The 14,334-nt window shown below is 37.6% G+C and overlaps 1 long non-coding RNA gene across 2 annotated transcripts in view; it reads left to right on the top strand.

Annotated features, from left to right (window-relative positions):
• LOC105871181 (uncharacterized) overlaps positions 1 to 14,334 on the top strand; it is a 76,529-nt gene that overhangs the window by 35,794 nt on the left and 26,401 nt on the right. The window contains exons 2-4 of one of the 2 annotated variants that reach the window (XR_012922187.1): positions 2,926 to 2,996; positions 11,265 to 11,330; positions 11,655 to 11,748. This is a non-coding gene — a long non-coding RNA (uncharacterized LOC105871181). The remainder of the gene's footprint in view (positions 1 to 2,925; positions 2,997 to 11,264; positions 11,331 to 11,654; positions 11,749 to 14,334) is intronic. The other variant, XR_012922188.1, reaches the window with a different exon arrangement.

Below are 14,334 nucleotides of genomic sequence, written 5' to 3'. Positions count from 1 at the left end.
CTAGCTGTAAGCTACCAGAGGATACCCTGTCCTTTATCCTCCTACTTCCACCAGCCACTACAATTGCTTTGTGAGCCTCTGATCCTTGATATTAATTTCTTTTCTGTGTAGAATACTTAGAATGATTTCGATTTTCTAAATCAAACTATGATAGATAAAGTAGCCAAGTTTTAGATAGCTTATGTCCAGATTATACAGAAAACCCCTTTGGATACTAACTTTAGCAATATATTCATGTGCTTTACTTTATGGTGGTGAGAAATCATTCAATCCTCAGCCTTGAGACCCAAAATTCAAAATTCCATCAAGCAGGCATCCCTAGCCTCTTCTTATTTTTTTCTTTTTTCTTTATTTTTTTTATTTCAGCTTATTATAGGGGTACAAATGTTAAGGTTACATATATTGTCCATGCCCTCCCTCCCTCCTCGAGTCAGAGCTTCAAGTGTGACCGTCCCCCAAACATTGCACATCTCACTCATTGTGTTTGTGTATACCCATCCCCTCCTCCCTGCTCCCACCCACCCAACACCCAATAAATATTTTTCCTATATGTCCACTTAGGTGTTGATTCATTAATACCAATTTGCTGGTGAGTACATGTGGTGCTTGTTTTTCCACTCTTGAGATACTTCACTTAGCAGAATGGGTTCCAGCTCTATCCAGGAAAATACAAGAGGTGCTGTATCACCATTGTTTCTTAAAGCTAAATAGTATTCCATGGTACACATATACCACATTTTATTAATCCACTCATGAATTGATGGGCACTTGGATTGTTTCCACAACTTTGCAATTGTGAATTGTGCTGCTATAAACATTTGAGAGCAGGTGTCTTACATTTAGTTGATTGTTCTAAATTTTAGGATTTCTTCTTTCCTCAAAACACATATCAATTCCCATTAAGTGTGTGTGTTCTCTGCTTTGATTTAAAAATATTTCTGAAAGCAAAGTAATACAGAGAAGCACAGAGTTTTCTTATTAATAACATAATGCATCTTCTAATTGCTGTTATTAGTCTTCTTATATAACTTTTTCACTATGCAAATCCTTTTTAAAAATGCCACTTCTGCTGAGAAACCAACCGTGAGAAAGGAATTAGGTGTTCAGAGTCTAGACTGGGAATGGACAAAGAATGACTTCTCCACAGAATGATCTGGTCTTTTACTCATCATTTTGTGCCATGTTTCTGTGATTAGATGGAACACGAGAAAACTGCTTAATATGGTTAGTAGATAAAATAGAGGCTGTATTGGTAAGTGGGGTTGGATAAAAATGTCTATACCTTTCATGCTAATTTAAAATTACCTATATCACACTCTCAAATATATGTAAGATGATTTCAAACTCTCTGTGATTTCATATGTCTTTCTTTTCATTTATTGTATCACAGTGTTTTAATCACTGCAACTATATATACATGTTACTATATAGGAGGAGAAGTTTTGTCTCTTTTTTTTATTAAAAAATTCCAGGTATTATCATTTGTTCTTTCCACAGATAATTTTAGAATAATCATTGCTTCAATTTTATTGAAAGATAGCAGGTGCTACTAAATAGTTGTAGCACTCATTCTGTGATTGCACTCATTCTGTGATTCCAGAGTCATATATTGGGCTTTTTGTATGTATATTTTCTAAATCCTACTTTTTACACCATTTATATACTCAAAATTGGAAAGGTATACATTCTGTGAAAGTAAATGGTAGGTTAAGTGAATGATAGACCTTCAGCATTTATGAAGTGTAATATGAAAAGAGAGTGAGGGTTAGGATTTGGGCAGTCTGATATAGAGGGATTTTGGATAGACTGTCCTGACTGTTTTCTAATCCCAGCTAAGAATCTTATCACCTGCAGAACCTACAACAAGTTTCATACCCCGTCATCTGTAAAACTGGGATAATAATAGTACTTATTTCTCAGGGTTGCTTTGAGAATTAAATGGGATAACACGCATATGTCCTTACTGTAGGACCTGGGACACAGAAGTGCTCATTAAATAGAGTTGTTTTCTCAGAGTTGATGGTAAGTCCATAAAGAGTTTTTTAAAAAGGGAATTCAACTGCTGAAACTACCTTATAGACAGTAACCTCTGGCTGCCACATGGAGGATGGACTAGCTGTGGAAGACACACTGAGCATAGAGTGTTGGGAAAATAGAATTCAAAACAAAACTTCCAATCCAGGACTCCTCCCACAAAGATGGTAAAGAAAGAAAACACTTTTATTATTGAATAGGCATTAAACCAGACTGTGATGTGCATGTAGGCAATGCATTAAGAGATTGCAAAGACAGAAAGGAAACTTATTTTCTTATATAACCAAGTGGATATAACCCATTGCATACATGTTTTCAAGATAAACAACAACTAGTCCTAAGTAAGAGGTCTTGACAGTACTGGTTGCCACGCATAGTTTATCCCAACTTTACCATTGTGATTAGAGCCACCACCTTTGTTAGATAATTGGCTTCATCCAGAGGAAAAACAAACTTATCATATCTTAATGACAGGAGACAGTTTTGCTACTTGGAGTAAGATGCCTACTGAAGTTAGGCTTCTACCCTTACAGAAACTGGGAAATGGGAGTGCTCCCTCCCTTGTTTGTATTTCAAAGGATGGCTCCCAGGTACTTCAGAAAGACATTCTTAGGTCATAAAATGGATGAAATATCTATCTCATTGTCAAAAATAAATATATGTATATTTACATATATATAACTGTGTGTCTATGTGTGCATATATATATATAGTTGACCCTTGAACATGAGTTTGAACTGCACAGGTCCCCTTATACACAGGTTTTTTTCAATGCAAGTTACACTGAGTGTGCCTTCCTCTCCTGCCTCCTAGTCCACTCCCTCCGCTTCTTCTGCCTCTGCCACCTCCGACACAGCAAGATCAACCCCTCCTTTTCCTCTTCCTCCTCAGTCTAGTCAATGTGAAGACAACAAGAGTGAAGACCTTTATGATGATCCACCTCCACTTAATGAGTAGTGAAGGTATTTTCTCTTCCTTATGATTTTCTTAATAACATTTTCTTTTCTTTATTTTACTTTATTGTGAGAATACAGAATATAAAACATATGCAAAAACGTGTTAATTGACTGTTTATGTTATCAGTAAGGCTTTTGCTCAACAGTAGGCTATTAATAATTAAGTTTTGGGGGAGTTAAAATTTATATGTGGATTTTCCATTTGTGAGGCGATTGGCACCCTTAGCTCTGTGGTGTTCAAGGGTCAATCGTATATCTGTGATATCCATATCCCAATAGACTGAGCTACCCAGTAGAGATGCCACAGCTCACCTGTAGTTTGTCCCTCACCCTTTCCCCATAGAGACCCTAGGCTTTGAGCAAAGGACCCAGATTGGTGTGCCACAAATGATTTTCTAAAATCATTTCCCTAAAAACTCAGATCCTATTTATTTCTGTAAAGAACTTGCTTAGTATGGTGCTTGGCATTATTTGTCTTCTGAATGGTAAATTATCCTATGTTTATTATTATCTATTATAAATTTATCATTTTTCCTTTTGTTGGTCAATTATTTCTGTGTTTTGATCCATTATGAGTTTTCTGATATCATTCTCACAAAAGTTCTTCAGGGTTTATGAACCACTGAATTTATGTTATGAACAGTTTCCTGCCATTCAGTTTAAACTGATATACATCTGTTATTGTGGCCATTATTGGTTTTTTTTCTTAAAAAAATTGATTGCTGTTTCCTTCCCAAGTCCCTGAATCCCCTCTTTGTCCCAAAGCACTTTAACAAGCTTATGAGATGGTGAGAGTTAAAGGGTTTTTTTCAAAGGGAGTAATGGAGGCATCAAGAAGTTTAATAAAGTAGTGAATGGTGTCACTGGGTCAGCCCTAATTCTACTCTCATATGAATATGGCACCTTTATCCTTCAGGTTTCAGTTTAAATACTATTTCTTTAGTGAAGTCTTCTTTAGTAACCTTAATTCTACCTTCTCATAGTGCTTACCTTTTTGAAACACTCAAATTTGAACAAAGAATCACAAATATAATAAAGCCCGCCCTCCTACAGTTTCCCCAGAGAATGCCAATCCCCTAAGGCTAAGTACCAAAACTTTCCTGTTATTCCTGTGCCTCCAGCATTTAGCAAACTGCCCAGACATAACAAGCATTTGTGGGGGGAGGGAGGAAGATGTGGAAGAAAAGAAACAAGGAAGAAAGGGAGGAAAAGAGAGAAAGTAAGAGGAAGGATGGATCCAAAAGTAATTTTAAAAAGTTGAAAACTGTGTTGACTGCAGTAATGAGAAGGACCCAGAGCTCTGCTCTTAAAGTATTGCTTCTTGAATGATGGCAACGATAGACATTGAATGGCAAAGAAGTAACTCTGATAATGGCATCTATCTGCTTGCCAAGCTCCATAGATGAGAATTAAGGAGAATAATACAATCAGCAATTAAGTAAACTCATCAGACTTTCTGTAAAACCAATTACTATTCTCTCACAATAAATAAGTGTAGACGGAATAGAACAAGCACAAGGGCTGGTCTCAAAGAAACAGCAGACAGAGGGGTTCAGACAAACAAGGAAAGTACTCTCAACAGCACTGAAAAGTAACAGTGAAGCACAACCAGCATGGTTCAGATCCCAAATTATACAGCGGGAGTCATTCTTTTCCACAGTCACTGTTGACTGATCGCAGTTAGCCTTGCAGGCCTTTCCTTCTTAGAATGTAAGCCAGGAAATCAGGAAGCGTGTTTTTAACCTGGGACGACTTTTACTTCTCTCAGACAAAACACTTTTACAATACCTTTCATCAAAGGCTGCTTTAGTCAGGAGCTGTAACATCTACTTCCATTTCTCTCTTCATTTTTCTTACTGATAAGATGAAATTATGTTTTGGGTTTAGAACTTTGGACATCCACAGGGTCTCCTGAATGAATTAATCTCTACCGGAGTGTGCATGTCCATCAGGCCAGTGGTGTCCATTTGATTTATTGACCCAGGTATAGTGATCACTCCTCTCATTTCTTAAATGCAAACCATTGATCAGACGAGCACTAGTGAGTGTGACTGTCCTCTCGTGAAGTCACTGTTGCCTCCTGGAAAACATGCCTCATGCCAGACTCATTCATATGAAGGCACACACTTAAGAGTTGGCAGGATAATTAAGTTCCCTTTTCACTATAGTATAAATAACTCAGTTCAGAGAGATGAATTGGGTGATTTTTTTTTAAAGCAAGAAAAACTACAGATGAATAGCTTTTGTTTGTTAACTTAAGGTGCGATAGCAGCCCACAATGTTCAAAAACTAGACTTTTGCTTTTGCTTTGTACAAGCAAGACCAATTAGTAAAAGAGCTGAGCTATAAATTCTGCAATTACAAATAGCAATGAGTTAGAAGACGCCTAGAGAGTAAGTAATCCAAGAAGAGAATTTGTAAGTGTATTCCACATTGGGAAGAAAACAGAGAACCTTAAACACCGATGCAAACGAGTGTCCACTAGCAGTACACAGCCCCACTGAAGCCAGTTTCTGAGACATTTGCAGACTGCAACCTCCTTGGAGGAAAAAGCTTGGTTTCATTTCTCTTTGTTTCCTCACTGTCCCCTACCTCCACCCCCAGAGTACATTTTCCATAAATGGTTGTGGATTGAATTCTTCACTGTCAAGTATTTGGAAGTGTGGTTTACATTTGATATCTATTACTCTTTACCATGCACTAACTTGCAGTATAGCGTCTTGTTACCCGTTCTGCCCTCAGAGGAGCTGCACTCAAAACTTTTACTCTATTTACAACTAAATTTATTATTCTTTTATTTAAAAATCATTTTATTTAATAACTAAATTTAAAATGGTCTGAATTGAGTATTCATCTTATTTGACCTTAGTGAAGTATTTAACATTTGACTGCCATGATTTCTTAAAACTTTTTCCTCCATTGGCTTCTGATGCACTGTGTTCTTTGAGGTTCTCAATCTCTCCCTCTCCCTGGCTCCTCTTCTTTCTTGTACATCCTAGGACTGCACATTCTACAAGCTTCTGTCCTTTATCTTCTCCTTATACTCTCTCAGGCAGAGCTAACTTAAATCTTCATTAAATATCTATTTCTGAGGACTGTTTCACAGAAGGCATCTTACTAGGTCAAAGAGTATGTTTCTTTAAAGTGTCTCTTGATCCATATTTTAAGTTGCTTTCTAGGAAGGTTATACCAGTTTACATTCCACTTATAGTACATTAGATGCCCACCTTGCTATACCCACATTGAGTGCTTGCTTTAAAATATTTGCTAATTCTATATGCAAAATTAATACCACAATGGTTTTTCTTAAGTAGTTAAGCATCTCATTAATACTACATGCTTTGAGCTGCCCGTACTTTCTGCCACTTTTATATCGAGCAGAGAAAGTAAAGAGAAAGTGTCAGGGGGAAAAGAAAGCACAATTTGCAGAATTTGGTTGACAAGATGCTCTCATGGTGCTAGAGATTATGACCTCCTTTTATGGCCCATGTAGGTCTGTGAATTCTGAAATTAGGTGGAGATAGTAGGGGTGAATCAGTGTTTCCCTAACCTTCTTTAGTGAACTCTTATTTGCTCATAGAACAACACAGAGTGCAGAGTTTAAGAAGGTGTTACTCATTATTTTCTCATTAATAAAGTAGCTGGTAAACATTCCGCCCAGATTTTAGCAAGTCTTCCTTATATTTAATATACAGGGCTAATGCTGTTATTTGTGATCTTATATATCTTCATAGAAGTCGAGGGTAGGCATACCAAGCATATGCAATCTATTGCCATGCAAGTCTGTAATTAATTCTTTTTTTTTAATTTATTTCGGCATATTATGGGGGTACAGATTTTAAGGTTTCAATAAATGCCCATTTCCCCCCCCCAAAAGTCTGAGTCTCCATCATGACCATCCCCTAGATGGTGCACATCTCACTCATTATGTATGTAATGAATTCTTGAAGTTCCTCAATTTACTTCAGAAATATCTCTAGCACAAAAACTTTATGAAAGATGCAGTCATCTTACAAAAGAATTTACGAAGATAAATAATTAGACTCATAATATCTTTAACTTAACCAGTTAAAGAAGTAGAATAGGTAAAGCACATACATGACTATAAACCAGGTGACATGAGGTAAAGTACAAATGAAGTATGTGAATGACAAATATAAGGATCATCAGGAAAGAAAATTCATAATCAGATGAAAATGAGAAAATTTGCACAAATAATATGAAACTTGATAGAGGCCTGAAAAGATGATTAGGGTTTTCACAAGTAGAATGAGTCTCTAGTTGGGGGAGAGGGGGCAGCATTTCAAATTGAGGAAATTGTGCAAGAGCAAAGGGTATGGATGTATGGATGAGAGAAGCTTCTCTATGACTTGTAGGTACATATTCAAGTTGTGGATGCTAAAGTGTCAAGATGATGAGATGGTATTATATTCAGTAGCCATTAGGAGCCATTGAGAGCCCCTGAATAAGAAACAGATTTGATGTTAAATTTTATTGTGAATTGGTATTCTGATAGCAGTGTGAAGTCTAGATTGGAATAAAGAATGGGAATATGATGCCCAAATAGAAATGTATCTGTTAGTCCAGGAAGAAGGTGAAGTACACTTCAGTTAGTGAGGCAGGAATGAGAAGAAAAATGAGAAAAGAGATGCAAAAGGTCTGGTAGAAGCCAAAGCTAACAACTTAATGCCTAACTGAATTTGATATAACAGGGTAGGTTTCAAGTTCAGGTACCCAGAAGACTATTACATTTATGGTATTACTAATAGATAAAGAAGAAGGAAGTTATATAGAAAGAGAAGTGAGTTTGAGTTCCAGCATACTGATTTTAATCTGCCAGTTTTCATTAATTTATTGGGTAAGCAGGCAATTGGAAATGTAGGTTTTGGAGTTAGGAGAGAAGAAGCAATTAGACATGTTTAGGAGCAATCAGTACGATTGATTTTGGGATGAGCACATCACCCAAGATGGGCGAATCAGATTCCTTTTTTAGGAACAAAAGAAAGGAAAGAATGGCCAGTCCTGATTTGGTGCCACAGAGGCCGGTGACAGCACCATGCCCTTTAAAGTGGAGCCAGCTGATCTGAGAGGATGAAGCAAACACAGAGAGAGGAATAGAGATGAAGGACAGAGAGAGAAAGGCCTGGTGTACTCAAGTCCCTGAGAAATGGCTTCATCCCTTTCCATGGTTACTTGAAACTTTGACAAATTTATCCCTTTGAAGAGAATTGCTAAATTAGTTTGAAGAGAATTGCTATAATTTATAACTAAAGGAATCCTGACTATTACACTATTAACCAGTCAGAGTAGTCTTCAGATATTTCCTTCCAATGTTAAATGTGCTACAGCAATTATATTCTCATTCATTTAACATTTATTAGGTGTCTGCTCTGTTCTGGGCGTTGTGAAAGTCTCCGAAGGTAAATTGGATATTGAATTGGAGAGGGGACTGAATGGAGCAGGAAGGTTTTGAAGTATGTCTGGTCCAGTAGTAAAGACAAACCTCAATTTATGAACAGGCAGAACTCCAAATGCCCTTTCATAAATTCTCTGGTTGGCAGTAGGAATAGTTTACACCACAGAAACCTCATTGTGAATGGTATGATGTGCTCAGGATAGCTTGGAAAAGCCAATTCTACATATATATGACAAATTACACACAAAAACAACAGTTTGACTACATGTAGCATACTTCTTTATAAAGTTTGTATGAGGTAGCACCTAGGGACACCAACTATGGATTGGACTTAGGAGGGTTGAAAGAAGTCCTCCTTCCCACCTCTTGAAAGAGCTGTGGCAACTGTAGTGTATAGAATGGAATTTTTAAAACTCTTGATATGTGGGGACTAGGGCATCTTAGTGGTGGCTGAGAGCTCCCTAGGCCTTCTATCTGTGATGAGAAAAGGGAATTTCCCCAGCCCTTATCTGCAGTTGAGTTTTCAGTTATAGTTTTATAAAAGATATTTGTAAATCAGGCTTTCCAGGCTGATGTATATACACCAAATAGGTGAATTAAAATTTCTACTATCCATGCAATAAGCACAATTATGACAATGCAATTGAAAGATTTTGTATTCTAAAATAAAAAAATGAAAAAAGATAAAAATATATATGTACTCAAACATTATTTCATGTGTGCGTTCATGTACATATTTAATAAGTCTTTATTAAGTACCTTCTGTACCTTTCATATGTTCAGCAGAATGCTAAGCCCTAGAGATGTAGAATTAAGTAAACTCAGGAACTCAGTGTCTAATAAGAGTAAAAGGACTAGTTAAAAAATAATGAACAAAGCATTATTTGAGTAAAGAAGTCATTTACACAGTTGTAAATTCTTCCAAGAAGCTTTTATTTTTCTCCATAGCACTTATCACTCCCAGACATAAAGTATATATTCACTTCTTATTTATTTGTCTTTCCTCACTTGGAAATGAGTTCCTTGGGGCAGGACAAAAATGAATTCAGTCCTTCCCAGACATTTACAGGAAAAAGTATGAAAAATGAGGCCTGTTTATCAGACCATCAAGGAGAGTAGCATGGATAAAGTCATGAATAATAAAAAAAAAAGAAAAACCTCACCTTATCTCACAGAATCCTTGTGAAAGAGTTATAATAATAATAATATTAACAGTGTATATTGCTATAAGGCTGATGATATACAAGGCACTGCAATGAACACTTTGGGTATATCAACTCATACAACCTTCGCATGCCTGAGTATTAGTGTTATTATGATTCTATTTTTTATTTTATTTTATTTCAGGATATTATGAGGGTACAAACATTTTGGTTACATTTTATGACTTTGCCTCACCCATTATCCAAAGTGAGGTATCTCAAGAACAGAATAGGCTCCACATCTACTCGCCATCAAATTGTCACTAACTGATCAACACTGTGGTGCTCACACCATAGTAATATTCTCCAGAGATTTGGCGATAAACTCAAAACTAATGGACGCAGTGAGCATATGATCCTATTTTACAGGAAGATCCTATTTTACAGGAAGAGGACACTGAAGTACAGAGAGACATTAAGCAACTTGCCAAAGATCACATGGTTAGTAGGGACAGGGGCCAGGACTTGAACCCAGACAGTCTGGTGGAAGATTAGTTTGGAAAGGTCAGACAGGGACCAGATCAAAAAGGGCACGAATGTCATGCAAAGGAATCCATCTTTTGCTTGGAGATAATGGGGAAACACTGATGGGGGTTCCTGCAGGGGATATGCCTGATAAGATTTGGATTTTAAAAAGTGTTCTTTAGTAGAGTGCAGAATGGGTATGAGAGGGAAGAAGAATGGGAAAAGGAAGAGCAGGGAAGAGGCTGTGGTGGCAGTTCATAGAAGAAATAATGAATCTAAATTGGGACCGTGGTTGAAAGGGGTAGAGTGGAAAGAGTTCAAATTATTGAATAGACATAACTACAGGAAGATGAAATATTTTGCAAAATTACATTTCCACTTGTAAAGTTTAAGCCTGTCTATTTCACTGCCACTTCGTCCACACTGAATGATACTATACTTTTAAATATTTTTCTGGTTCAATAGACAAATAAGTATAGCAGTGTTATTTCTGAATTCATTTCTTAACGTGTTCAAAAAGGTAATCTGCATCTTTCCATATATAAAATGTTCTTTGCCTATTTTTTCTATCATAATGTATTTTCCTCTTGGTTTCTAAAATATCTGGATTATTTCATATGACTCTACACACAATTCTTGTAGAAGCACTCTGACCTCACCTCCTTTCCTTAGCCCTGTGGGAAAAAGGAATCTGGCCAGAACTTGACTGGAGTCCCTCCTTTCAAGAGATGGAAATTAGGCAGTATCAGTATCTTAATTAAAATTAGCTAATGAAGATAAGCAATTTACTTTGTGATATGCTTAGTTTAATGTTCCCATTAAATGTCCAAGTGAATTTAACTAGGTGATGAAAATGCAGGATTGGAAATAATTATTTGAGCATTGTCAGCATATAGTGGTGATTAAAACCACGCACATACATAAACAAGATCACCAGACAAGACTGTATAGAGTTAGAATGGAAAAATAAACAGCTCTATATAAATGATCTGGAGATGGCCATTCATGGGTTTAGAGCATGGGTCCTCAAACTATGGCCCACTGGCCACATGTGGCCCGCCAAGGACACTTATCCTGCCCACTGGCTGTCTGCTTAGCAGCCAACTCCTCCCGGGCCCACAGTGGGCATGTGTGGAATGTGCGCTGTGCACTCTCTGACTCCCCTCCTTCTGTCTCTTGACTCCTCCTCAGTCTCCAGTGTGATCGGTCGAGTTATGAACTTGCCTGTGCAGAGCCTGCTGCTGCCTGAGGACCGAGGTAAGAACAAGTTAGGATTTATTTTTTTTTGAAGTTAGGAGGTCTATTTTTGTTTTATTTTGCAGTTAGTAGGGCCTTTTTTGTTTTGCGGTTAAGGGGGGCCTTTTTATTCTGAAGTTAGGAGGTCTTTTTTTTGCAGATGGGGGTGCCTTTTTTTTTTTGGAAGTTAGGAAAGCCTTTTGTTTTTACAGTTGGTTAGTTGTTTGGGGGTGGTTTTTAGGGGGCTTGTATCACAGTGATAGGCAAATAGTCAGTGCTCAGTGGTTATGATAATTGTAAGTGCTCAGTGTCAATGCAAATGGTCAGCGGTCAGTGTTATTGCAGGGAGGCCCCAAACTGGTAATCTGCCTAGGGCCCCATGGGAACTTAATCTGGCTCTGCAGACAGCTGAGGAGTAGGAAACCCAATTTAATCGAAGGTAAGTGCATTTATATTCTGATTGATATTCAGTTGTGTATGATGTTGTATGTTGTGCGCTGTGTAAGCCCCGGTTCACACTGTTGTCATCTCTGAGCAGTGAGAGTTCAGCCATATGCTTGTATGGCTGAACTCGCATTAGATTCAGAAGAAAAAAGGCATACGTGCCATCTTTTTTCCTGCAGTGGAATCTCACCCATGCGATCAGATTCTTGTGCGAGTTCGCAGGTCACAGTGCGGTTCGCATGGGGTAGTGTGAACTGGAAAGGTGGTGGAGGAACCGGCTCTGTAATCATGCAGGTTCCCGCACCACACTAGTGTGAGCCTGAGGTAAAAGTGGAGTTCCACCAATATGGGCACTGGTGAGGCTGAGTTTCACCAATATGGGCACTATGTGGACTGGCAAGGCTGCATTGATGGACACTGATCAGACTGCATTGATGGGCAGTGCAGTCTATATGTCTCTGTGTGGGCAAAGTTATTGCTGGTATATTGTTTTTGTAGCGCTGTATATATATATATATTGGTATTTTACTAATAGCAATTTGGAATCCCTAGGAAACAATGGTATCAAGAAAGAGAAAAATTGACTCAGAGTGTAGAATATTCAAAGAACAGTGGACTTATGATTAGTTTTTCATGCAGTACAAGCAAAGAGCTGTGTGTTTGATATGCCAGAATATAGTGTCTGTGTTCAAAGAATACAATTTGCGTCGACACTATCAAACTCAACATAAAAATAAATATGATTGTTTGGTCGGAGAAATGAGAAAAAATAAAATATTAAAACTGAAAAATACATTGACAACTCAGCAAAATACTTTTGTGAAGCAGAAGCAGCCAAATATTTCATCACTATGAGGAAGTTTTCAAGTTGCCAAGCTAATAGCGTGCACTGGCAGACCATTTGTGGAGGGAGAATTTGTTAAAGAATGCCTTCTTTCTGTTGCCAAAGAGATGTGTCCAGAGAAGACCGATTTATTTAGTACAGTGAGTCTTTCAGGACCTACAATTACAGAAAGGATTGAAGAAATGGGAGACAACTTGCATCAGCATTTGCAAAACTTTGCAAAAAAAACTTTCCTATTTTTCTTTGGCACTTGACGAAAGTAATGATGTTTGTGATTCTGCACAACTTCTAATTTTTATTCGTGGGACAAATGACTATTTCAAAGTCATGGAAGAGCTTGCTACACTGCAAAGCATCAAAGGAACAACTACAGGAGAGGATATCTATGAAAAGGTTTTCCAAACTGTGAATGGTTTGGAGCTGGACTGGGCTAAACTAGCCAGTGTGGCAACTGATGGTGCTCCTAGCATGGTGGAGTCTAAGAAAGGAGTAAATGCTCGCATTAACCAAGAGATGGACAAACATAACCATTCTCATCCAATAGCCATACACTGCCTCATCCACCAACAAGCACTGTGTAGTAAATCACTGAAGTGGGACTCTGTTATGAAAATTGTGGTATCTTGTGTTAACTTCATTAGAGCTAATGCACTAAACCACAGACAATTTCAGGAATTTCTGTCTGAGCTAAATGTTGCCTATGAAGATGTTCTGTACCACACAGAAGTCCATTGGCTGAGTCGAGGGAGAGTTTTAAAACATTTATATGACTTACTTCCACAGATTACAGCTTTTTTGCTTTCAAAAAACAAAGAAGGACCAGAGCTCAATGATGCAGAATGGAAATGGCACCTTGCCTTTCTGACAGATGTAACTCAACAGAGCTACTCAACAGTTTCAATGTGCATCTTCAAGGAAAGTGGAAGCTCATCTGTGATATGCAATCACATGTGAAAGCATTTGAAGTAAAATTAAGCCTCCTCATCAAAGAAGTGAAGGAGGAGGAAAATTTCTGCCATCTCCCCACAACTCAAAATCGTTAGCAGAAAAACCATTGGTTGCATTCCCAAACAAAACATGTGTGGATTCACTGGAAAAGTTGCAAAAGGAATTCCAATTTAGATTTAAAGAGCTTCATCTCCATGAAGAAGACATGCAGCTTTTCCGTAACCCATTTTCTACTGACATTGAAAATGCAGATACAATTTACCAAATGGAACTGCAGAATTGTGACTCTCCGAAAGACGCATTCAAGTCAAGCAGCCTTTCTAATTTTTTATGCATTTCTCCCCTCTGAGACATATTCTAATCTCAGGAACCATGCACTCAAAATGGCAACCCTCTTTGGCAGCACTTATGTCTGTGAACAGACTTTTTCTAGAATGAAACATCTGAAATCTCCAACCAGATCTAGACTAACTGATGAACACTTGCATCACTTGTTATGACTAGCAGTGACAAATATGGAACTGGACATTGACCGTCTCATTAGCCAAAAGCATCCCATAGTTCCCATTGAAATACTGTTAAGTTTGTTGCTTTAACTTTACTTGTTCTTCATTTTAAATATTGTATTTGTTCCCATTTTGTTTTTTTTAATTCAAAATAAGATATGTGCAGTGTGCATAGGAATTTGTTCATAGTTGTTTTTTAACTATAGCCCGGCCCTCCTAACCTCCTAATTTCAGAAAAAAAGGCCCCCCTTAACTGCAAAAAAAAAAAAAAAGGCCCTACTAA

This window comes from Microcebus murinus, chromosome 12, assembly GCF_040939455.1.
Source record: "Microcebus murinus isolate Inina chromosome 12, M.murinus_Inina_mat1.0, whole genome shotgun sequence".
In the NCBI taxonomy this organism is placed as follows: domain Eukaryota; kingdom Metazoa; phylum Chordata; class Mammalia; order Primates; family Cheirogaleidae; genus Microcebus; species Microcebus murinus.
Note: the sequence above shows the minus strand (reverse complement) of the source record. Positions and strands in the feature narration are given on the sequence as shown.